At 39.3% G+C, this 26492-nt stretch overlaps 1 protein-coding gene across 1 annotated transcript in view; it reads left to right on the top strand.

The window, feature by feature from the left end:
• Nucleotides 1-26492, top strand: part of celf2 (cugbp, Elav-like family member 2) — a 156984-nt gene that overhangs the window by 897 nt on the left and 129595 nt on the right. The gene's annotated exons all lie outside the window — the stretch shown is intronic.

The following is a 26492-nucleotide window of genomic DNA, read 5'->3' on the forward strand; positions in this document are numbered from 1 at the left end:
TCTTTTTTTTTTTTTTTTTTTTTTGTAAAGACCCCCTTAGGATCTTGATATGACATGGTGTTGCGCATCTCCAGCTATTGCGCAAACAAATGCGCGTTTAAAGTCGTTTTATTCGTGTTTCTTTAGTTAAACACTCTTGGATATTTATCAGGTGTTTTTCAAAAGTCAGCTACCAAGACTGGGCATTTTAGACAGCTGACCCTAACCCTAACCATTATCTATGGACATTTATTGGCATTTTTGAGCATTATACCTACTTTCAAACGGTTAAATAGACAGTTGACTCGGATTTGAGACAGGCATTGTGTAAACTCTGTTCTCTGAGTTTTTGAGGAAGTATAGAAGGGTAACTGAAACCACAGAGAGCAAGTCATGATGTCAAATTGTTCCGCTTTAGTTCTCGGAAGCCTGCACACTCTCTAGAGGACCGCATATGACCCAAAAATTAGATTTAAAAATTAGATTATATATTTAAAAAGTTATTCACCATTTTTGTGCTAATTTGCGTTATATAAAATAAACATTTTAGTCAGTTGTTGAATTCATAAGCTCCTACCCTGATGTTTTTACCAAATAAATAAGCGGTTCAGTCAGAATTTCTAATGTCACTTTAAAAGCGTTCATGAACATATTTGTAATGAGGGTATGAAGAGCGAACTATAAATACTCTGGATCTTCATATATAGTTCAGGATTCTGGGTTGTTGTAAATTGGGGCGCCGCTGTATTCCACACTGAATTATGAAAATAGATCAAGGGTATAAAGATGACACGCTGTGCTCTCTGAGAAGTGTTATTTTTGGTCAATTATTTATTCCGATAAGCAGGTCATGGCTCGGAATGCACCAAAATGCACATACATGCACATCCTCAATTTTTTTTTATGTGCAAATCCTGTACTGATGCATACTAGAACACAGATACACATGTGCAGTCCTGTTTTAATAGCCTTACTGTGTAGGTGACAGACTACTGCTGCATTTAAGTAGACATTTCCCGATCGATGTAGCACTATTAGTCAGTATGTTCCTTTTCTTTCTCACTGACTGACACTCACAATCACGGTTCCACCCCAGAGCCGTTCAGGGCATAATCTTCTGTTCAGAGCCGGAGAGAAGGGGCTGATGTGTGATGGATCACTATTTGTCTTTTTCTTCTTTATTAGTGTAGAGGCTCTAGATTAGCCAGAGGAGCAGCTGCTGGACCGCCTTAATAAAGACCAGCTTAAGTTTTCCTGTCTTTCTTTTGCTTCTCTTTAAGGTTCTCTCTTTCTTATGTGACTCTAGGGTACTCAGTGGCATTCTTTACAGCCTAATGAAGCCACCAGACAACCCAGAACACTGTTGTCTAATGAGCACACGCTCGTAAGTGTGTGTTTGTGTTGCATCCGATTAACTTTCTCATTATTTCTCCTTTAGTTCAAACCCCTTTCTTCTGTCGTCCTTTATTTGAGTAAAGGTCTGAGAAAACTGACAGAGATAGAGCAGATAAAATGCATCCAGAAATAACTTTGCTATCTATTAAGTTGATTTTTCCGGGTGCAACTTTGACGTGCTGCGCAAACAAAATCTCCAGCGTCTGCGTTTCCTCAAGTTTCTACCGAATCAACACCTCTGAACATCTCGCCGCCCGCTTGCAATAATTTCTGCCTGGTTCAAATACATCATCTTGGATTGCGTCTGAATATGACGCATCGTAACGATATCGCATTTTTCTTATGATCCGTGCAGTGGAAATTTCCGCCGTGCTTCATTTCTTTTTAGGGCTCAGCTCTCTGCAGGATCACTCTGTCATGATCCCACTTTTCCTTCATAAGGGCTTGATGTATTTTTAACACAGATGTTGTTTGAACAATAGACTTGCAGATTTATTTCAGTTTCTTTTGCATTAAATGCGTTTTTCCGTTTACAAAAGAACTTGATGAATTGATGTAATTTTGTTACATGCAAATGTCAAAAAACAAGAGAGGATAATAGTGTTCTATCCATCTATCTATCTATCTATCTATCTATAATCTATCTATATATCATCTATTATTCTCTGCTAATCTTTGTCATGTGTTCACCTCCGCAACTTTTTACATTTCTCTAACTTTCGCGCAAATGTCTTGCGAAAAAAACCAAGCCAAGAGATGCAATTCCGTTCTGTCACTGCAAGCAACAAGAACAAAAATACCATGGAACTCATGTCCGCCCACACAGACACACACACACAATGAGTCACAAGCACATGCATAATGTTCTAACACACACATACAGGCACACAACAGCCTCTCTGTCACGCTGACACGCACACACTGCGCTCTGCGCGCTTCGGAAGGCAGGTTGAGTCGGTAATGAGAGGCAGCATGCTTATTAATACCACTTGATTACATTGAAAATTACTTTAAATAACAATGACAAGTTGTTGCCTTTATTGAATTAGTGGAGAGGCAGGCGGGGGAGATGATTTGATTAGAGGCATATTTAAACACAACACTTGGTGTTTCTTGCGCCCGATGGCAGGTAAACTCGCTTTCTTGTTGTCTTTTTACATCATTCTGTCTTTCTCCCATTTTAGTAAAGCGAGAAATCAAATTGTTTTTAGGCCAGAGAGAGAGAGAGAAGCGCTGGTAGAGAGGCAATGGAGTGGCAAGCATCCGTCTTTAGCAGTGGGTGACCTCTGACCTTTGCAGTGTTGGTTTTAATGAACGCTGTTAGCAGCAACGGCTCTGAGTGTGTGTTTAAGCCTCTGCCCAGGACGCATCCGTAATTATCTGGCTGAGTGGCTTTTCTGTGCGCGTGTGTGTGTGGGTGGGTGGCTCATGCCGTTAGCCTGTCCCTTATCCCCGGCATTAGCGGCTGGCTGCAGACAGTGGCGCACAGACGGGCGGCACAGATGAACGGCATTCCATGCTGATCTCTGCACCTGTACCAGCCTCAGATGCACAAGGCCATGCACGTCACTCCTACCCAACAGGTCTGTGCATCGCACGGCAAACAAAAGGATAAGATCCTTAACTGAGTAAACACATCTAGAATAAATAACCTACAATATATCTGTCTTTCTCTGTCTGTCTAGGTAGGCATGTATTCACAAATACAGACAGACAGATGAACAGTCTGATCAGACAGACAGAAAGATCGATAGCCAGATAGACAGACAGACAGACAGACATAGATAGATAGATAGATAGACAGATAGACAGACAGATAGATGACAGACAGACAGACAGACAGAGAGGCAGACAGACAGACGACGGACAGACAGACGACAGACAGACGACAGACAGACAGACAGACAGACAGATAGATAGATAGATAGATAGATAGATAGACAGACATACAGACAGACAGACAGAGAGTCAGACAGATGACAGAGAGACCGACAGACAGATAAATAGATAGATAGATAGATAGATAGATAGATAGATAGATAGATAGATAGACAGACAGACAGACAGACAGACAGACAGATAGATAGATAGATAGATAGACAGGCAGACAGACAGACAGACAGACAGATAGATAGATAGATAGATAGATAGATAGATAGATAGGCAGGCAGACAGACAGACAGACAGACAGACAGACAGACGACAGATAGATAGACAGACAGATTACAGACAGATAGACAGACAGACAGATAGATATATATAGACAGACAGACAGACAGATAGATAGATAGATAGATAGATAGACAGATTACAGACAGATAGACAGACAGATAGATATATATAGACAGACAGACAGACAGACAGACAGATAGATAGATAGATAGATAGATAGATAGATAGATAGATAGATAGATAGATAGATAGATAGATAGATAGATAGATAGATGGATGGATGGATGGATAGATAGATAGATAGACGAAAGACAGACAGACAGATAGACAGACAGACGACAGACATGTCATTTTAAAGATAAAATCAATTAAAAATATGTTCCTGTGAGTGTATATTTGTTGTTTTCAGTTAGTTGTGTACTCTGGTCTTGTGAAAGCTCAGAGTAATGAGGAAGAGCTGGAGGAAGTGATGTGGCAGTGCAGGCTGAAGGTGAAGACAACATTTGATGAGTATGTGCGTTGGATCCGCTGCTCTCCACTAGAGTTCTGGATTATTGGCTCGAGTCAGTGTGGCGATGCACTGCCCTCCGCCGTCTAGTCAGTGTACCCATTATGCTGTCTGTGTATGTGTGTGTCTGCGTGTGTTACCAATATTGTTCCACAGTCTGACATTTTAGGAGGCTACGTGAGCTACCCAGATGGGTCTGCACCCCTTGAAGTTAAACCCCCTCCCCTCACACACGCACACACACACTCTACCTAGAGAACGTAATTACAATTATCAGCTCACCCATCACAATTACAGCTGAAGGAGAGAGAGGCAGAGAGAGAGACGGGGAAATGAATGCAGGCAGAACAATAGATGCTCGGAAGAATGAGACAGCGAGAGATAAAAGTCGAGAGGAGATGGATGTAGACAGAGAGGAATCGTATCACTTTTTTTATAGACCTGTTGTTGTACTTCCTGTGGCCCGAATAACACTGTCCCTGACAAACAGACTCTCCTTACATTTCCTGTACAAAAGAAAAATCTCTTTAATGTCTCAATAGTTTCTCAAATAAAGCAGTGATATTCAATGGAGAGTGATTTGAAATTCTTAGTCAGATTTTTTCTAGTGAGAAAAAAAAACCTAGACTTACATATGTTGAGTTTCAAAAGAATCACCAGATACAACAAAAAAATAGATAAAAAAAAAAAATCTGAGATCTTAATATGAACTCAATTATTTCTCATCAAAGCTTTTTGAAGATCTGAGCTATGGTATTCAGTTTAATTATATATTTCGATACTCTTTCTGTATGTCTCATTTGTTCAGGAAAAACATTTGAGACATTCTGAATCTCCTGAGCAACATTTGAGACGTAAAAATTGGTGTTTCATGATATGGTACTTTTGTATTTCTAGCTATTCTGAATTTTATGTGTGTGTATGTTTGTGTGAGACACAGAAACAGATCCCCCCCAATCCCCCACCCCCCACCCCCCACCCCCCACCCCCCACCCCCCATTTGGCTGGTTGAGGCAATTGGGAAATGGTCACAGGATTTTAATGAGAATCTGTGTGTGTGCGTGTGTGCAGTGCATTGTTTAAGCCGTAGGAGAGTGCAGGGCTCAGGACAGAGACTCTTTTCAGGCCGCGCTGAATGTCCGTGATTAAAACCGGCCTGAACGTCTGACTGTCTGAGAGAGAGACAGAGCCTATTGTCATCTCTCTCCCTCTCTCTCCCTCTCTCTCTCGTTCTGTGTGTGTAGGCAGTTTTCTATGATAAGGTTGAAATCCAGAGAGGCATATCAGTGCTGGTTTCCTCCTACGCTAGCTCTGAGAGAGGAGAATGTGCTGCAGCTATGTTTGAGGAGAGCACTTCAGGAACCATTCATAGAGCTTACACACACACACACACACACACGCACACACACACGCACACACACACACACGCACACACACACACACACACACACACACACACACACACACACACACACTTCTACCTATGTAACTAGCAAACGGATGTTTCACCTTGCTGTCAAAAGTAGCACATTCTCTTCTCACAAACGTACATGTACACAACATGAACTAAACTGCTAAAGATTTGAAAAGCATAATCTGTTTTATTTTGTTTATGAACTGAGGACATTCCTATATGTATTTTGTCAGATTTGAGGACAATATTTAGCAAGGTATCTGTTATCAGATATTCCCGCATCAAGCTTCCTGCTAAACTTGGTAGCAGAAAATGTTAATTTAATGGGTTCACCCAAAAATAAAAATTCTGTCATTAATTACTCACCCTCATGTCGTTCTGCACCCATAAGACCTTTGTTCAGCTTCGGAACACAAAAATTAGGATATTTTTGATAAAATCCGATGGCTCAGTGATGCCTGCATTGACAGCAAGATAATTAACATTTTAAATGCCCAGAAAGCTACTAAAGACATATTTAATGCAGTTCATGTGACTATAGTGGTTCAACATTATTATTATAAAGCGACGAGAATACTTTTTGTGTGCCAAGAAAACAAAATAATGACTTTATTCAACAATAAAAAAAGCTTCGAAGCTTTACCAATCTTTTGTTTCAAATCAGTGGTTCGGAGCACGTATCAAACCGCCAAACTCACGCCCCTAGTGGTGAACCATTGAAATTTCAAAACACTTATGACGTAACAAAGCCTCATTTAGTGAAATCACGTGACTTTGGCAGTTTGATATGCGCTCCGAACCACTGATTCGAAACAAAAGATTCGTAAAGCTTCGAAGCTTCATGAAGCAGTGTTTTGAAATCGCCCATCACTAGATATTGTTGAATAAACTCGTTATTTTGTTTTGTTTTTTTGGCGCACAAAAAGTATTCTCGTCACTTCATAATATTAAGATTGAACCACTGTAGTCACATGAACTGTTTTAAATACGTCTTTAATACCTTTCTGGGCATCTGAAAGTGTTAATTATCTTGATGGCAATGCAGGCTTCACTGAGCCATCAGATTTTATCAAAAATATATTAATTTGTGTTCTGAAGATGAACGAAGGTCTTACAGGTGTGGAACGACATGAGGGTGAGTAATTAATGGCAGAATTTTCATTTTTGGGTGAACCAACCCTTTAATAAAATGTTAATAAAACCTAGCAAGATATCACTAACTGTTAGTGTTCTGTGCAAAAAGGGTGTTTTGTGGTTGCGTCTAGGTGATAAATGCTAAAGACTCATGAGATTCATTTATGGCATTCATACTGTTTGCTCGAGTCCCGCATCGACCTTCCCATTAAACTAGGTATCAGATCATGTTAATTTAGAGTTTTGCAAAACAATCTAAAAATTAGTCACATCCTGTAAAATATAAGCTGCGTATATACACAAAGACAAACTCTTCCTAATACTGTATTCTAACACTCTTGAACTCTTGAAAGTTTGAATAAAATGCTAAGTTTTTAGTTTTAGTTTAGCATGTAGCATCTGGGAACTCTGAATATTACATTATAAATGCACTGGGGGAAATATATTTTGGCACTCTTGGCTGCGTATGAACACACCATGTTGTTTATATGTGAGTGTGTGTTACTTTATGAAATTCTCAGTCAACAGTAGAGCAGGATTATTGTTGAACTGCCTGGATTCTGCAGCCTCATGCATATTTACAGAGAAACACTCCTCATGTTCACTGCACTCCTTTATTAAAAAGAACGAAGTGTCTTTCCAGATGCTTTGCTTTGGGAGAGAGAGATGGCACATACACGCAAGAGGGAAACAATCTCTCTCTTTGGCCACACGCTGATATCATTTGTTAGGATTTTACGGCACAATTTAAAAGGGTTTGTGGGATGAGCCACATTTGTGGGAACAGGATGACCTCCATTTTACTGTGACACACGCATATTGACATGTTAAATGTGAATGAGATTGTAATTATTAGACAAGACAAATACATTTCCATTACAGAGCACTGGAGTACTGGCAACAAATTTATACTTGTGCTTATATAGGCCTATAATGTGTTGTTGTTGTTTTTAAATAATGTCTGACAGGAAATGACAATTAGGTTAGGTCTTAAATCTTTTAAGATCTCATGAAATGATTAGACAGTTTCTCAAGTTTATCTGTTGCTGTTTGGACACGGATATCACTTTGAGTTCGCGTTTTACCTCAAGCGTTTTCTTCTTCTTTAGGCTGACACTGTGATAGCTGAGCTAAGCTAAACATGCTAGCATCTAGTATTTTTTCCTCTCTTGTCTCTTTTTCTTTCCTTTTATCCTTCGTTGTTCTGCCTCGCTGGCTGTCTGCAAACTCCTCTATCCCTTAACCCCAGCTGAGAACACACATTTTGTGTATGTGCGCGCGTGCGCGTGTGTGTGTGTGGGTGAGTTTGTGCACTTTTACATTAGCTAACGCTCACACAGGAAGTTCTTGACTCCAGCTGTGTTGTGTGTGTGTGTGTTTAATCTTAATTGTAGCTGTCTGTCTGTTCTGTGTCTTATGTTTCACTCCACTGCTGAGAGAAAAACGGGCCTTACGCTTGTTAAAGAGATTACACACAGACACACACACACACACACACACACACATCGTCCCATGGTATGGCCCAGTGACTTTCAGTCCCTCGAGATAAAAATCCAGCATGTGGTCGCATGCCAAAGGCTAGCTTTGTGTGTGTGTGTATGTGTGTGTGTGTGTGTGTGTATTCTTATAGGTTAAGTTGGCTTAATGTGAGAGTAGATTAGGGATGTCATGATCATAAAATTTTTTACTGCCAATTAATTGTAATACAAAGAATTGATTATTTTTTTGTTTATGCCATTTGAAGTGACATATAAACACTTGTTTATATGTATTAATAATGTATATGTATTAATAATGTTTATATGTATTAATAATGTATTATTTCCTTTAATGATTGGTAAACATAAAGCACAGAGGTAGATAGATATTAATAAAAAAAAAAAACCTATTTTAAATAATATTTAATATGATTTATTTTTTATATTATTTAAAATATTATTTAATTAATTAATAATATAATTACTTTAAAAAAAAAAATCATTTTGGTCGAATTTAGTCCACTTTTGTTTTTTTAGATCCCAACAAACCTTTTATACTTTGCTAGTATATAAGTATAGTAAACAGAGCAGATGGTAAGTGAACAGACCAGTGGGCCTATAAAAAATGCTTATAGTTCATGGCATATCTATATTCACAAAAAAAAAAAAAAAAAAATCCCTTATTTGGGTGGTAATATGTGCTTGCGGTTACCTCAAATAATTGTGATCAGGTGATTATGTAACAAGGCGGATTGAGATCAGTAATGGAACTATTATTGCTTGCCTTTTTGGTTAAAACTGATACTTCAGTGAAAGTCGGAAGTGTGTGTGTGTGTGTGTGTGTGTGTGTGTGTGTGTGTGTGTGCGTGCATGTGTGTGCGCGTGTGTGTGTGTGTGTGTGTGTGAGCAAGATGGCAACAGTGTTTTGCCAGCTGTGCTGAGCTCAGGTTGTATGCTGGTTAAGTGGAGTTTTAGGTCTGATTAAAGTCAGGTGACTGAGCTTGGGCCGTGTGTGTGTGTGTGTGTGTGTGGTGGTTTTTATTTTTGTATTTTTTTTTTTTTTAGAGCGTGCACTTAAACTTTCCTTTTTTTTTCTGTTTCCACAGGAAGACAAGTATGTCTGTTTCCTGTCGTCTCTAAGTACTAATGAGCAGGCTGCATGCGCACACTCACACACACGCACAGCTGGAATCTAGGCAACACCCTGCCATATTTTTACTCTTTTAATTTCTGCTTTTCTGCTCTTCTGTGTTTTTTCTCTCTTTGATATAATCCCCATGTGTGTTTCCGTGGTTACGCTGGCTTAATGTCGTACTGATATGACTGTATCAGCTACGCATGGCCAACCTCATCAACAAACTTTAGCAAAATACTTTCTCATCTTCCTGTCTTCTCCCCACTTCTTCCGCCTTCTCCCCCATAATTCTTCAGCAGCCTGGGGAGCTCTCGCTGTCTTCATCCCCAGGGGTCATCATCATCATCATCATTAGCATCAGAATCATCATAATAATTGTTATTGCTGAACATTATAATGATTGAAACACATTTGTATGTGTGAGAGATACCCACGTGTAAAACGACCTTGGCGATAGCCTCAGACAGCACATCTAAGGACAGTTCTCTAGCTGTCAGATGCATGTAACTCATAAAAATATCAAGTTCCAATGATTAGATGACTTTACGCATGAGTTAGGTTCAAGTTGCGGTGGAAAGTAGTACAAATTCCCAGGTTAAAACTGGTTGCCAGATTGACAGCGTTTGCAGTATCCAGTTTTTGAAAGACATTCAAGAGGGGTTTATTTTGAGGCACTTAATATCCTTGAGCTCACCTGTAAAACTCCACTTTATTCTCACAGATATCACTGATTTCAGATTTACCCGCCCCTATAAATAAATGAAAAAAATGTTGTTAGTTGCTTTAGGGTATATATTTGTGTTCCGAATGAAGGGAATGAAATAAAATTCATTACTCTTGAGATACATTTATAAAAGTTTAATTACTTTCAACTCAAAACACCATCAAAAAATATTACAATTTGATGCGAGGCACTGAAAATAACAGCAAGATGTGATGCAAAAGCCAAAGACATTCATCTGGCATACACAAAGACATACACATGTACACAGACCACCAATTGACCAGTTATTCCAGCAATCTGTGTTTTCACTGTTATATGGTAGGGGGCGCTGTTACAGATCTTCTAAAATAGTACAGCATCTCCGGATCGAAAAACAAGAGAAGTGATCTATGATAATTCATCTTTTGATCATCTTTCTGGATCCAATCTGGACAAAGTCTTTGACAAAACTGATTATCTGTTTTATTAATGAAACTCACCCAGATTCAAGTGTTGATAAAAAAAAAAGAATGAATGAAGCTAGAATTATTTATTTTATTTTTTTTTAAAAAAACACAGGGTCCACAGGTCCTAATAAAGCCTAATAAAGAAGTGTTTATAAGTGCAGCGCTGCTTTGTTTACAGAAGTAACCAGAGAAACTGATATATTTCTGCTATTCCGTAAGCGCCATCTACTGTCAGAGACTGAATCTGCATTTTCATTCAGCGCATCTGCCGTTTTTGTTCAGATCTATATGAAGATCGAGCCATATTTTTTTACGCAGCCTAATGCAGTGCTGTAAATGTTAACCAGTGGATCAATAAGAAGCTAATATGCATTCAAAAAAATGTAGAATAACACTATAGAATATTATATATATAATCATATTTCAAATGATTTATAGTCATTTTATGCTTTAGGATGGTTTAATAAACAATGATCCTCCTAATACAGTATTAATTTAATATGTCTTTAAAAAAAATCTTTAAAAACATTAAATTTGATGTTAAAAACCCAGCAGATACCCTGAAACAGAGGCTCTGTTTTTGTAATATTGATTTATTCATTGTTTACCTATTAATAAAAAAAATAAAATAAAATAAAATAACAAAATAAAAATTCTAGGGGCCATGAGAAATATGAGAATATCATAAAAAATTTTGGTGCTAACTGGCAACTTAAAAATAATACTCTGACAGGGAAAGAGTTAATATCCCATCTGGGGGTGACCCTGAATAGTCGACGATTCGAAGCTTCGATAGGAGGAGCCTGATTCGACTATCAATCTCACAGTCGAATCTTCACAGAGGTGTTATGAAACGAGATATGGGGGTGCTCAATATCTGATTTTACATAGACGTACCGGTTCTCTCCCAATAGGTTAATGTACAGCCTATTATGATAATGCTATGAATAAAAATGTGAAAAGAAAGAAGCTTTTAATATTTTTAATGTGCGTGAATAAATCCAACCACCCCGTGACAGATTTAAGTTTCACTTCCATGATCCATGACCGACAGAGGAGCATCTTGGCAGCAGGGATTAAATCTTTAACAATGTCTGGGATAAGAAAATCTAAAGTGTAGAATTGGATGCACTTTGAAATGGTAAAGGATGATCCAAAAAATGTATATGCAAGTTGTGCCAACAGCTCATGTCCTACCGCTCAACAACGACAAACACTGCAGCGTGCTTCTGCTGGCCAACATTAACGAGTTGACTAGTGCGCTATTTTAAAAGACTCAAACCGACGCAGGCAGATCGCGTGAAAGACTGGATTTTTTTCCTCTCGATCAGGTAGGGTACAAATGATTTCAAAACATTTCAGCCGGTTCTAATTTGATTTTTGGATGCTGTGAATGTTTAGCTAAAAAGGCTGCCACTCCAGTTTAGCGTTTATTGTCTCTGCAGTAAAAGACAAAGCTGACAATTCTGGCTATACTTTCGTTATTTTAATAATTTCTTTAATTTTAATTTATTTACTGATCACACTGATCTAATTTAACTATTTGTGCTTGTGTTTTGATGTTCCCCAGTTGTGACTTGATTATGACTATTTCATTTTTTTAATTATTTTTATTTATTAGAACGGTATATTCTGTTCTAATTCAATTCTGTAAATTAATTTTTTATTGTTTTTTGGTGCATCGATGTTGCTCTGTAGAGTTAAAGCTTGCTCGCACAGGCAATTTAGCCAATTTAATTTGATTTGCCGACACGTGAAATGCATATCTATCTGCAGTGTGGCCTTTCTGCAGTTATTTATATATATTTTTAAGGTTTATTGATCCAAAATGTTTTTATTCATTTTCTACTATATCTTTGTGTGGTGTTCTGTACATCGTGGCTGTGAATGTTTATCCACATTGCCTTTCATTTCAGTTTAAAAAAGATAAAATCATTGTCAGTTTTGTCTATCACTTGACAGGCAGTTTGGCCGCTTTATTAGAAAGTTGTTTCTCTGTGCTGTGTTTGAAAGAAAATAAAAGTTGTCTTAAGACGCGGGTATAGGCCTTTCCGCGTCCCTCTCCGTCTCGTGCACAGTTGAGCGTGCGAGCCTTTCAAAGTAGAGTTCGTGCGCACTATCTAGTGGACTGCTGTTTTTCAAGCGATGATTCGACTAACAGTCGAATATAGGCAATCTGATTCGACTATGTAAATCCGTAGTCGGGGACACCCCTAATCCCATCTGAATGTACAGAATTTCGGTCAGTGTGTTAGGTCAAAAAAATTGCTTCAGTTGTCCCTACAGTATGTTGCATGCACAGATTTCATCGTGCTATTGCACTTACTACTGAATGTGTCATCTGTGCACGTGCCTGGAGTTGACTGCACTAATTGATGGGTTCACTCAACTCTGGCCCTGAGCTCTACAGTCCTGCAGAGTTTAGCTCCAACCCAGATCAAACTGAATTTCCAGTAATCCACACAACCTTGGCTGTGTCCAGAATTGCCCCATACCATATATAGTGCACTATTTGATGGGACAACCATTTGCAGTGGTGTCTGAAACCATAGTGGACACTGAGTGTTATTGAGTGCACACATTCAATGACAAAATGCACCTCAATAAAGAGTATGCAACCAATGTATACTCAACAGCTAGCCACTAGAGCAGGGGTCTTCAACCCTTCAATCCCTCATCCTTTAACACACCTGCCTGTGATTTTCAAGCAATCCTGAAGACCTTGATTAGCTGGTTCAGGTGTGTTTGATTAGGGTTGGAGGATAGTGGGTCTCCAGGAGCAGGGTTCAAGACCTCTGTCTTGAATTCCCATGCACTGTGAGGATTGCACCAACTTCTCGCCAGAAGATGGTGTCCACAGCCCTTCCGACACACTCAGCGTCCGAATTCGCTTACTCGTTTTTATTCACTCCCTCAAGTGAAATGTATTGGTTGAGTAATGTTATGGAATAGTGGATGGGGGTATAGGGGCAATTTCAATTACTGCCCGTGATTAGCTTGTTCACGTCTGTTTAATCAGGCTATGAGCTAAACTTTGCAGGACAGTGGACCTTCAGTGCCAGAGCTAGAAACCCTGAACTAATCAACGAAAAAGTTAGAAAATTACAATAAAAACAACAGAAGACGTAGGCAGAAACAACTAAAATGGATATGCGAGGAGGTCAGAAGATACACGTTTGTACAACTTGAGTCTGAAAGAGTTTAAAGATCACAACTCTGTATTGTCAGTTGCAGGTCAGGTGAAGTATCAGTCAAGCAGGTCAAACAAGCCATCGTAGTGTGCATGTCTTAAACATGTCCCTACAAGTTTGTGGTCAATGGAGTATACTCAGAAAGATATTAAGGGGGCAGAAAAACAAAGCATACCCCAGGCTTAAGTGGCCATTCTTGTCCAGAACGAGCTGCAATGTGGACCAGACTTTATACCAATAGTCAAAAGTCTGGCTCAGCGATTCTTCCTCGGTGGGAACTGTTTACCTTGTCATTTTCAGTTTTCTACAGTCAATCATTTATACCTTTCTTCTGCCACAAGCGAATAAACAAAACCCCTCTGCAGCATATGTACGAGACCGTGCCAACGTTCTGCCAGCAATCTTGCCAAAACTCAGATAACACCACTGATTCGATCTTCTCTACGGTTGCCAATGGTTCCCTCTCCGTGCTTCCAAGATCTGGTTAAGTGTGAACACATCTGCGTTCACACAACCTTGTACCTCCTATCACAGCGCCGTTATGCACAGCAAGCGCCCATCTTTCCTGTTAATGCCTTCCCAAACATCCCCATAAAAATTACGAGCAGAAACACATTACTGGCAGCGCGCCCCATGTCTGCGTTTATTAGCCTATCAGGCTGGGTTTATATCTATTCACGCCTTTGTTCTAATGAGATCTCTTTATAGCCAATCAGAAGTACATCTCTTATGTAGCAATGGCCTGATCAAATTTATGGTCAATAACCAGCCTTTTAACGATGATGAGATGTGGAATGTGGGAGAAATCGTTTTTACTCATTTGCTGTTTGCTCTTGGATACACGGAAATCAGTGTGTGTAGCGGCCAGGTGCTCGGTCGAATGACTCGACCTGGCTGAATGTGTTTCCGGGCCTCTCTGAGGGCTACACGCTGACCTGCGTGCCCAGAGCGAGGGCTCTTATCTGAGACAGAGCGAGTGAGACGGCCCCAGGAGGCTGGACATTACCAGGCCTTCTCGGATCCTAATTATGGGGGGAAGGTGTGGAATGAAAGTGGAGGGCCGCCGAGGCAGCCAAAACCAGACCCCTTGAGTCCCATTACAATTACTGCTACGAGACACACATAGACGCGTTCTCGCACACACACACAACAACAAGCATACACAACCCTTTCGCCCTGACGTGCTCATGCACACACAGAATCACAGCACATTTCTACACTCTCATTCTCTCTCGTAATTGCAATAGTGTTGGCGCCTGCTCCCCCGCGGCCTAAGCGGTGCACTTCCATCTTTCCCGTTCCATAGTCACCGCTGCACATATACAATCTCTCTTGATTTCTATGTTATTTTCTGCTATAAGAAAGATTTTACAGTTAATTTGCTTGGTGTGCTTTGCCTACCTAGGTACCACATACACATAATCTCGTGTTCCAGAAGGAGTTCAGTAAGAGGGAAAACAGATGGAGAACTAACCTTGGACGACATCACAGCATATTGCTATGCAACATGTCCAAACCTGCATAACCACAATGTCCTACACACACAGAGACATACACATGCATCCATAGACCAGGTGACAATTCTTTCTCGGTCGTTGCTCGTAATGACCTGATCTCCAGCGTGACATGCTGACCTAAACAAAGGGCGTGTGAGAATGAAAGACAGTGGGGGAGAGGATGAAAGGAGTGTTTAGATAGAAAGATAGATGCTGTTAGGTGAAGTATGGGCTTATGCAATCACTATCATGTATGTCCTGTGTCGTGCTACTTTCAGGGACAAGAACTCAAGAGCTCTAGAGTGTGTGTGAAATAGTATTTTGTGTTTCATGGCCATAATTATCCCTTTCTATTTACAATATCAGTCGCACTGTCAACACACACACACACAAAAAAAAAAATCTGTCATCATTTACTGACCCTCAAGTTGACCCTCAAACCTGAATGACTTTCTTTCTTCTGCTGAACACAAAAGAATATATTTTGGAGAATATGGGTAACCAAACAGTTGATGGGCCCCACTGACTTCCATTATGGAGAAGGAAAAAAATACTATGGAAGTCAATGGGGCCCATCAACTATTTGGTTACTGACATTCTTCAAAATATCTTTTTTGTGTTCAGCAGAAGAAAGAAATTCATACAGGTTTGGAATAACTTGAGGGTGAATACATGACAGCATTTTCATTTTTGGTTGACATATTGATGGGTTTCCTTTCTAATAGCAAATAGTGTTTATTTTATGTACACACTTGAACATTTGTACCATAAGTGAAAGCAATGAAGACACTTTAAAAAATACATAAATTCCAGCCACTTTGTTCGAAAACAATCGATTCTTGAGGTACAAAATAACGTACAAGCTTCAGCACAACCAAAGGCCATGTTGTATTGGCAATAACTAGCTAGAAGTAATGATGCTATTAGCTTAACTTTTTCCAGCTGCATGACAGTAGCTCAACTAACTTCATTTTCTCATTAAGTTATAGTGTTGATATCAACTTTTCACACAAGTAATATGCTTTAAATTATGAGTCGCTTGTAAAGTTGCTCCCCCAACACTTCCAAAGACAATCTGAGGAACCAAGATTTGCTACTTGCTATTGCTAGTCGGAGACAGGTGGAATTTATACTTTAGGGAAAGAAGATGTTCTCAATCTAGGGAGCATTTTATTACACAAAAGTATACTGGTGCGCAAAAGGTCTAAAAGAGTAGACTAGCATACAGATAAGTCTCAAAGCAAATAGACCAGACTAAAAACCACAAAACTGTTGATTTTATGGGATCTTTAAAGAAGGTTTGGACATGAATAATTAAACAATTACGTTAAGAGTGAAATATTACAAGCACATAAGATTTCAGCTTATAAACAACCGGATTTTCCACACATACCAACATCGCACTATATTTGATTCCTTTACCCTTGTGCATGCTAAAGTGTGTAAAAGAGTGTTCACGTGTTCATGTCCGCTGAGCCTCAGGGTATGCTGGCACACCGCTCTCTTCCCTGCCACACTCCTTTCATCTCTCTGTTTGAAAGAAGAGAGAGAGGCCGAGCATCCATGTGGCGTTTAGGATGTGTATGTGTGTTCTCGCATTAAATACATTCTCATGTTAGGCACCCTCATTAATTCCTTTGATGCCGTCTGATTGGCCGGGCATTACTAAGTCGCATTAAGAAATGTATTTCCTCGCTTTTACTTAATGATGCTTTTCCAGCCACTGCAATTAACCAGGGCTGTGTGTGCGTGTGTGCTTTTATATATCGGTTCGTGTGGGCCTGTTTGTGTGTTTAGGTGCTCTTAAGTGCAACAGAAAACTAGTTAGACTACAAAGTGTCTAACCGTTGACAGAAAATTGCCCTCTGATAAGTGCAGACCCTTTTAATAAGTCTGAAACTAATGGAATATGTTTCTGCAACATTGGCGGAATATTTTCAGCATGATAAACTCATTTGCCAGTTCTGCCGTAAGTCATTTAGTTATTTGATGGACATTTAATGATATGGTTCGATTTAATTTCACTCTTTATCTACATGTGTCTGCCAGTATTTACTCCACAAATACCAAAATGGCAGCTGTGCCCCCCAAGTTTATGATATAAGTTGGTTGGAAACGGTGCGGTAATGTTGGCTAGACAAGGACATTTGCCCACACCATAATTTCTCTAGTAAGTTCTGATCTAACTGGTTTGAGTTTACAAGGTACCATGTTGTAAACTGTCAACAATTTTTTTTTTCAGTGTATTTTTGTGGTATTTCATGTAAACACGCCCCTAAATGGCGCATAAAAACAAAACAAGCTGTGGTTGGTCAGTCAGATAGTTGCTTTCCTGTCTTAAGTGGGCATGTCTTGGCCTGAAGAAGTTACAAAGTAGACCAGACCTTATGCCGATAGTCAAACTGTCTCTATGCGATTGTGTTCTCAATCTTACAAATAGCTCATTACGCAGCTCTTGCAGAATGTCTCACGTAAACATACACATACACTGAAACACTATTAAACATTCTTTTCCTATAGTAAAACACATTCCTGCATGCTAATGTAGACATTTTATACATGTGTACACATGTTCGCCAACACATTGGACGTGGATACACACTTGTTGCAACACATGCTGACACAAATCATGTTCTGTCCATGTGAATATGTGTCCAATGCGTTAGTTACACAGAGACGCTGTAACATTTGGTTTCAGTCTGGTCTCATGTGACCTTTAAAAATGCAGATGCCACAATCCATCCTATCATTTCACTTTATGAATGTGTTCAGTGTCTAATGCATTTTCAGAGACCTTCACGTACATATCTTAATATTTAAGTGTAAGTTTTAAGAGTAAAATTCAATTAAATCTACATTTAAGTGTAAGTTTCTTAAAAAATACTATAGTACAGTGATGTATTTTGTCATAATTCCTTGGTACTTTGATATTATGGTACTAGATGGTTACCATTTTCATATTTCATGGTATTTACATTGTACTAAGTAGAATACCATGATACTTGGTATTACCACAGTGCATGCCAATACATGGTGTTTTGGAAATGTACCATGGTAATACAATAATATTCTGAAAGTTCCTTGTGGAAATGAATATACATGAGCACAATACTTTTTTGTATGGGTATGTCCAAAAAACATTATCTTACCATGGTACATGTCCAAAAGTTGTTAATCCCACAATGCCTTGTTCATAAAATGATGATAATACCATTGTATTTGAAATAATTTGCTAAGAGAATGTAGCCTAATCGCTGTTTCCATCAAGTCAAGTGAAATGTTCACTTGTGTACAAATGAGTATTGCGCAAATATGCTAACACATAAACACACCACGATCATATATCTGAGCATGGTATGGGCAAACTGAGAGGAACTTGCAGCTAGAAACATTTTTACAAGGATGTCCCCTGTGTGCCTAATAAAACCATCAAAACTTACTAAAGAAAGTGTGTTTGTTATTACTGTAGGGACGACTGTGTGCTTTTAAGAGAAGGGCTTATTTTTCTGTAATACAATATTGTTGCAGCAATATATAAATAATATATTTTGTCAGAACACTTGGCGGCTGATATAACATAGTATTTATCGCCGTGTAGGGGGATTGTGGGTGTGTGTGTGTGGGTGAATGCGGGTTTAAACAAGTCTGGGGAAATTTATGAGTGTGTCATGAGTTTAGGGCTTTCAAACTCTATCAGAGAGGAAAGCAGATAGCCACAACGCAGCTGGAGTTTAACACCATGGTAAATTTTCTCTGACAGAATTCATCCCTCCAATCTTCCTACAGAGACAGAGGCGGCAGTCACCTGATCTTGACAGAGGCATGTGGTGGCCACTAAAGCAGTACTGTAGATGTGTTCAAGATGTGTGTGTGTGTGTGAGAGAGAGGGGATGTTTGTGTCTTTATGTCTGTAACATGAGAAGGGGACCTCTTTTTCCCAGATTTCCTCATTTTGTTGTCATAGTAATAACAAAAACACTGGGTCGCTCATGCCCAGAGCTAAGTGTCGTCACTCCGGTCGACTTAATAACACCATTACTAAGATCATTACAGCATTACAGCCTTTGGTGTGTGTGTGTGTGTGTGTGTATTAGAGTCTGAAACAAAAATGTTCACTTAACATGGTACGCTGAACATGTGTAGCGCAACAAGAAAGTTTTTACTCTAAAAAAGACTTTAGTGATGGTATCAGATAGTAACATTATGGTACTTTGAGGCTATGCCACTGTTTGAATGCCTTTTTCATGTCCATTCTGAGCATACAATGGTATTAACTTTAAAAACATAAAATAATATACTGTGACGAGCAGGGCGGGCGAGAGCCGTGAGGGAACGGCGCGAGGCCGGTGACGCGAGTGATAATGTGCGTCAGCTGCGCGTTGCACCGGTCTCGAGTCTCTCACGGAGGAGCTCCGGAAGCATAACAGTGAGAGGGAGCACCACCGCCTCGGGCAGCCACTCGCGGTCTTCACACTCCCGCGCTGCCCGACCTCCTCAGCACCGCGATCCCCCTCAGCAGCAAGGGCTCTCCGACAGCATGTCCCTCCTTCCTCCCGGGTTTCGGCACCAATGTAACGTTGTTCATAGATACGGGAAGAAGGAGGCGGGAACCGGCGAACGGTAAACACAACTTTAATATATAAAATAAACAAATAAAAAACGAAAGTAAAGCCGGCAGACCCTCACGGACGTCTGCCGGCCCCACAAACATAATAAAACATAAAGTAAAGTCCAGGCCTGGTCCTCTCTCGTCCTTCACTGTCATCGCTCCCCTTTCATGCTTCCGGAGCTCCTCCGTGAGAGACTCGAGACCAGTGCAACGCGCAGCTGACGCTCATTATCACTCGCGTCACCGGCCTCGCGCCGTTCCCTCACGGCTCTCGCCCTACCTGCTCTTCACATATACTTTTAAATATGTAACATGTTATTGTATGATTACGTCATTTATAGCTCTGAAGTACTTCAGATAATACCATTAGTATAGTTGTTGTAGTAAAAAAAACTCTAAAATAAGAAACAAAATAATAATCATTTAAAAAAAAAATCGTACAAAATCATAATCATACCATAAAAATTGCTTTATTTCATGTGAATTAAACAATATATTTTATAACTTGCATATTGCTTGCCAGCGTATGGCAAGTCTTACACACATACATCTGCACACTCAAACGCACATATGTTCCTCTTAACTGAGAACAAAGCTCTGGGAGAATAATCAGATCTTTATTCCCCTGGCCCTCAACACTGCCGTTACCATGACAACACACTAGTTATACTGTCAGGGGTAACGTCGCCGTTTCCGGTCACCATCCGAAACCTTCTAACTTGATTTACAAATAATCCAGTCAACTTCATACACTGACAAAAAACAGTTCTGTTGACAACACTGACTTTGTTTTCTTGGCAGTTCATTTGAGTATTATAAGATTTATTATAATTTGAATGAAAACTGCTAAGCTTTGGACGTAGTCTGTTTTTTGTGCTGATTCATGAGAATTTACAAGTGCAGGTTTCTCAACTGGAAAATCCAGCTTAAGCCAGCTAAAACTTAGTGTGAATCATAGTTTGCAAGCTATTTTAATGTAATGTGGTCTATTTTCATGTGAAACAGGAAATGGATTGATTGGATATATAAAAAGTGGGTAAACCAGAATGAAGCCAAACTTGAATATAAGTTTGCTATGAGTTTTAACAGTGGTTAAATTCTGGTTATTGGTTAACATTATTCAATAGCCTACATCGCCTAAGTAACATCAGCGGAAAAGGACAGTTGTTGTAAAGGAGGAGAATGTTATTCAATGTTGACTGAACCAGTGAATTGTTCACAGTAAGCACATGTAGTAAATTTTGACTTGGTAGATGGTTTGATTTGGTTTGTAACTGATCCAAGCTTGTCATGTATGGTCATTAGCAGGTCCAAGCTGGTTTAGGTGGGTTAGCAACTGGAGTACCAGCTGGTAGAGACTTGGACAAGCAATACATCTACAATATTAGACAGGAAAGGGAGCAGGGCATTAGGTTGGGTGGATGAAAGAAAAGCCTAAACCCAAAAAAAAAAAAAAAAAACGCTGTGCGAAACCACACAACATAAAACAATGAAAACCGATGAATATTTAACACTGTTTCTTCATCCTTTGGTCTTCAAACTCAGCCTGACAAGAGAAAAGAGCAATCAACGCTTTACACTAACATGATTTGGTCCTTCTGGGCCCCCAAGGGCCAGCAAAGGAATCCCCGGGTGAAGGCATTAAAGTCATTACAGGGCATTGTGTTTCTGTCTCCTTCATTAACTTCTCCCAGAGCCATGCAGATCGGCCTGAACGCAAGCACCCCGACCCCATCTGTCTGAAATGTGATCTGGCTTATGAAATCTGCAGCCTACGGCAGCTGTGCAATCACATTACATCCGCGAGATTAAAAATATATTGAATTTTTTTCCACTCCCTCCTCGTGCTCTTGCCCTGATTTTGTTCAGCCCGACGTGCTTCCAGTTTTCTTTCCGCCTGGGTTTCGTTAGCTTGTCTCTGATGTGCTGCATTCTTCTGGATATCCTCTTCTCTTTCTGCTAGCAGCTAACTGCCTCAAAGGAATAGTTCTCGCCATGGAACACAAAAGGAGATGTTCTGCAGAATGTCCAAGCTGCTTGTTTCCATTCAACAAAAGTAGATTGTGACCAAGATCCAAAAGTGGTCCATATGACTCTTTGCATAATATTCCAAGTTTTCTAAAGCTATGCAAAACCTTAATGTGAAGAACAAACCAACATTTTTGTTATGCGTGCTTTTGCACTTTGAAACCTGGTGCATTTCGAAAGGTCAGTGGCTGTGATTTTGCCAGATTGGACTTATTCCTGGATCTATGCTTTAGTTCAATATTTTTACCATCCATGAGTGCTTTTTCCTATACAACCATGTAACTCGCTGCTTAACTACCATAGTACAATTCATCATTGAAGAAATCAACTAGCTAGTCACGACTGTTTCCCAAAATCATATTGTCGCAAATTTGTCTTTCAACCACATTGGTTATTGATGTCACGCAGGTGGTGGAATCCATTTGAGACTGAAGTAATGCTAGATTTTTTGCTATACATTTACATACGCGGCATCTGAGGACTAATTCTAATTTTTCTCAGTTATTTTGCTTTATTTCCAGATTCAAACATAGGCATATATTCGAAATAAAAGATATAGATTGTACTGAATGGCAGCTTGCTTGTTTTGCTCAAGATAATGATTTATCAAGTCTCCATGTCATGCAAACAAGAAACTATGCTTCCAACCACAGGTTGAGAGCTGTCTTTCCAGCCACAGAAGTTTGCGATACTGTTTGCGAATGTTTGTTGAAACTGTGGTTTCGGGAACCAACTCGTTGAACTGCACCGATAATGACGGAACTTGCGACCATAGTTTGCTAAAGATGCTTTCAGGAAAGCACCCCTGATTGGTTTTAGGGTTAGTGATCAATGGAGCTATAGGGTAGGGGTGTCCAATCCTGCTCCTGAACAGCCACTGTCCAAAACAGTTCAGCTTCAATCCCTTATTAAATACACATGAACCGGCTAGTCAAGGTTTTCAGGATTACTAGAAACATCCACACAGGTGTTTTGGGGCAGGTGTGAGTTAAACTCTTCTGGACATTGGCTGTCTAGGAACAGGATTGGACACCCCTGTTGTAGGGTTAGGCTTGGGGCTGGAGTTGTGACTTGAACTGTATTGTATCATCCTATCATTTCCCTCTGGTTTTAGGGGTAGTTGGTGGTAAGGGTTTGGAATAGGGTTAGGACTCATTATAATGACCATTCTAAATACATGTTAGAACTTCTTGTTTGTATACAGCTGAAAATGCCTTTGATATCACAGCTTAGGATAGTAACTAGGGAAGGGTTCAGGACTGTGTTCTTGTGGCCAATCAGCATTGCTAGGATGACATTTTCCTGCAGTTCCAGAGTGATTAGTCTTTTGGTATTACTAATAAGGTGATTGGCCCAAAAATTATAAGAAAAGATGGCAGCATGCAAGTTGCATACTTCTGGGGGACAAAGCTGGCTAGAGGGGTAAACCTCTGTTTAATATCAGGTTTATTTTTCCACCCGACCCTCTTTCATTGGCCTGTCATCTTCAATCTCCATCTGTTATTCAGATGATGATGATGTTTACAATGTGTATGTTATGTGTCAGTAGAGGTACCAATATTGCAGTGACACACATGTCGTGACTTGAATTTTAGAACTTGGTTTGGAGCTCTGGCCCGAACAGGATGTTGGCAAGTGTGTGTAGCGATGCTGATAGGAAATGGCGTGTGTGTGTGTGTGTGTGTTTGTGATGGAGCTCGATATGGATGGCCAATTACTGTCCAGTGCAGGAGAGGACAGCCATCACCTCTTTCTCTCCTGATGCTGTCACCACAACGACCAGACAGAAATCTGCTCCCACTGGGAGTTATTACTACAGCGCTCTGCAACACACACACACACACACACATATATCAAATCCACAACAGTACACACACACACAGACACACAAACACCTCCTTAAGACCTCCCAGCTGCTTAGCAAAACCATAGCGATGAGCCCCACTCACATTGTTCGGTCAATTTACTGGAGTATGTTGACATTTTTCCAAGCTATTAAAAACTCTTCAATTTGAACATTAAGTTATGGCATTATAGGTCCACTGTAAGTCAAACTAATAAGGCACGTAGTGAAAACTGAACTTTAAGAGCTATAGATTTGCTCTTCTAATGGCTTAAATGAAATGTCACTTGCTTTATTTTACACTTTGGTTCATATTAACCCAAAGCCACTTGACCAAAGTCTACGGTCCAATGCACCATCCCACTCAAATCGAAAACGAACGGTTCAAAAACTGAGTACATGAATAAACCACAACTGTACATTCTAATTTCTTTGTATTTTTATGATCAATTTGCTTAATTAAAAAGTGTGCAGAAAGGCATGACGGCAGCACCTGTTCCTGTCGTTTACTACGATTGGGTGCTTGCTAGGTAGTACAGCAGTCTCTGCTCTGTATTACATGAGGCTTAATATTTAAATCAATGCTTTTAGGGGTGTAGGAACGATCTGAAAAGTTCAAATGTTTGTGACAGCCTTTATTTCTTTAATAATATAATTTTTCATTGTCTGAAAAAAAGTATGTATTTTATGTAGATACTGGAATAGAATGCTAAAGGAATATATTATGCACTACAAAAAAATTTGTAATGATAAAAGACTTAAATATTTAATAAGTTTCAATGAGATATTCATACTATGTAAAATGTCTTGAAATTCAGTACTGTTATATTGCAATTTTATTGCATATTTGTTGTGGAAATGATGATGAAGGTGGTGAAGTTATAAAAAAAAAAGTCATTATACAGTTGTTCAGTTAGATTTTAAATCTAAATTGAAGTATTTGTTGATATTTGTAGCTGTTGTTATATTTTTATGTAAACATTTAAGTATACCAATATTCGGGTTTAATAGGTTTGCCCTAGTCTATGTTTACCACTATAGGAAGTAGGACAGTTATATACTTAAAAAATATAGTGCATTTGTACTAAGGCTCCTCTTTGCCTGCAGGGTGAACTGTGGTGCTTGGTTCAGTTTTCTCATGAATACTTCACAATACAGACCATTGCTGATGTAGAAAATCTGACCCCAGATCAGTGTGAGTGTTAAAGAAGTGTCAGCAGTGGTAAAGGGAAGTGAGTGTTGGCTGTAGACCTAAGATAAGCTGTGATAAGAAGCGGCTACACACGTTGTCAGTGATGTCTAGAGCTGTTGTGCCAAAATCCATTGAACCGTGATGTAAACTTTCCCAAGGGTGAGCATTCTTGCATGTGTGTGTGTGCTTATCTAAAGGCATCTCCACCTGGAGAGGGCAAATATCTTCAGTTCTACCTGCCTTAACTCTGTTCAGATCATGTGCACATGTGACAAAGTGTATTTTTGTGTGCGTGAGAGTAAGGAGAGGTGTTTGTTTCATTTACATGATTGTGTGCTGAAGTGTGCAATGCAGAAAAAAAGCTTTATGCACTAGCTCGCTAGATACACAATGTACACATGCACAGAAAACACAAAAAAAAAGATATACATATATATATATATATATATATATATATATATATATATATTGTGTTAGTGACACCAAGGTCATGAGTTCGAATCTTACTAATGAAATGTATTTTGAATGCACATTAAGTCACTTTGGTCTTCAAAATGTCTATAAATATGTAACCAACATGGTTCCTGTGTGTGTCTGGGAGTGAAAATCTCACGGAAAACGCACATTTCTCTCTCAAAATCTAAAATTAAAAAATGATGTTTTGAGAGGTCATTTCATACATTGTATTTTATTTTCAAATTAACAGCTCAACTGGTAGACCATTGCACTAACGCTACCAAGGTTATGGGTTTGAATCCCATACCCACACATATTAATCTTAATTGCATAATTTGCATAAATATGTTGCAGATGTGACCTGGTGGGTAGTGCATGTGCATCAACATGGCTACTGTGTGGCCGACCCCTAAATCTGTTTAAATCTGCTTGGAAGAGTGAATCTCATGAAAAAAGGACACATTTCTTCCCAATATCTAAAAATAAACAAATAGTATTATTTTGAGAGGTTATTTCATGCAGCATGATGAGACATTTTGTATATATTTTTATTACTAGAGCTCAAGTGGGTCATGGGTTCGAATCCCATACCTAAATATAATGATAATTAAAGGGAAAGTTCACCCAAAAATGAAAATTATCCCATGTTTTACTCACACTCAAGCCATCCTAGGTGTATATGACTGTCTTCTTTCAGATGAACACAATCGGAGATATATTTAAAAATATCCTTCCTTAGTCCTCCAAGGTTTATAATGGTTGTGAATGGGGGGCCATAAAGCCAAAAAAAAAAAAATAAATAATTCATCCATAAAAAAAGTAATCCATACGACTCCAGGGGGATAATAAAGGTCTTCAGAAGCGAAGCGATGTGTTTTTGTAAGAAAAACTTTATAAATTCAAATAACTAGCCTCAGGCGGACGACCGTACACAGAATGCGCAAGTCGATTTGCGGTTGAAGAGTATCCTTTGACCTGACACACAATGTAATGATGAACGCGGAGGCGCAGAGGATAGAGCAAAACAAATCACCGTCATGGATTATAAGTCTAAAACGATAATTTTTAAAGAGAAATGTCAGAGGATTTCGATATAAGAGAAGAGGAGCTTAAATTTATTGCACAGCCCTATTTGTTTGAACCACGAGAGGTGACTAAACTTACAATACTCCTACATCCTCGTCATACATCTTGCGTCAGAGGATTACTCGTTTGGCACCATTCGACTTGCGCATTCTGCGTACGGTCGTCCGCTAGAAGCTAGTAATTTGAATTTATAAAGTTTTAAATAT

This window comes from Ctenopharyngodon idella, chromosome 4, assembly GCF_019924925.1.
Source record: "Ctenopharyngodon idella isolate HZGC_01 chromosome 4, HZGC01, whole genome shotgun sequence".
Taxonomy (NCBI): Eukaryota; Metazoa; Chordata; class Actinopteri; order Cypriniformes; family Xenocyprididae; genus Ctenopharyngodon; species Ctenopharyngodon idella.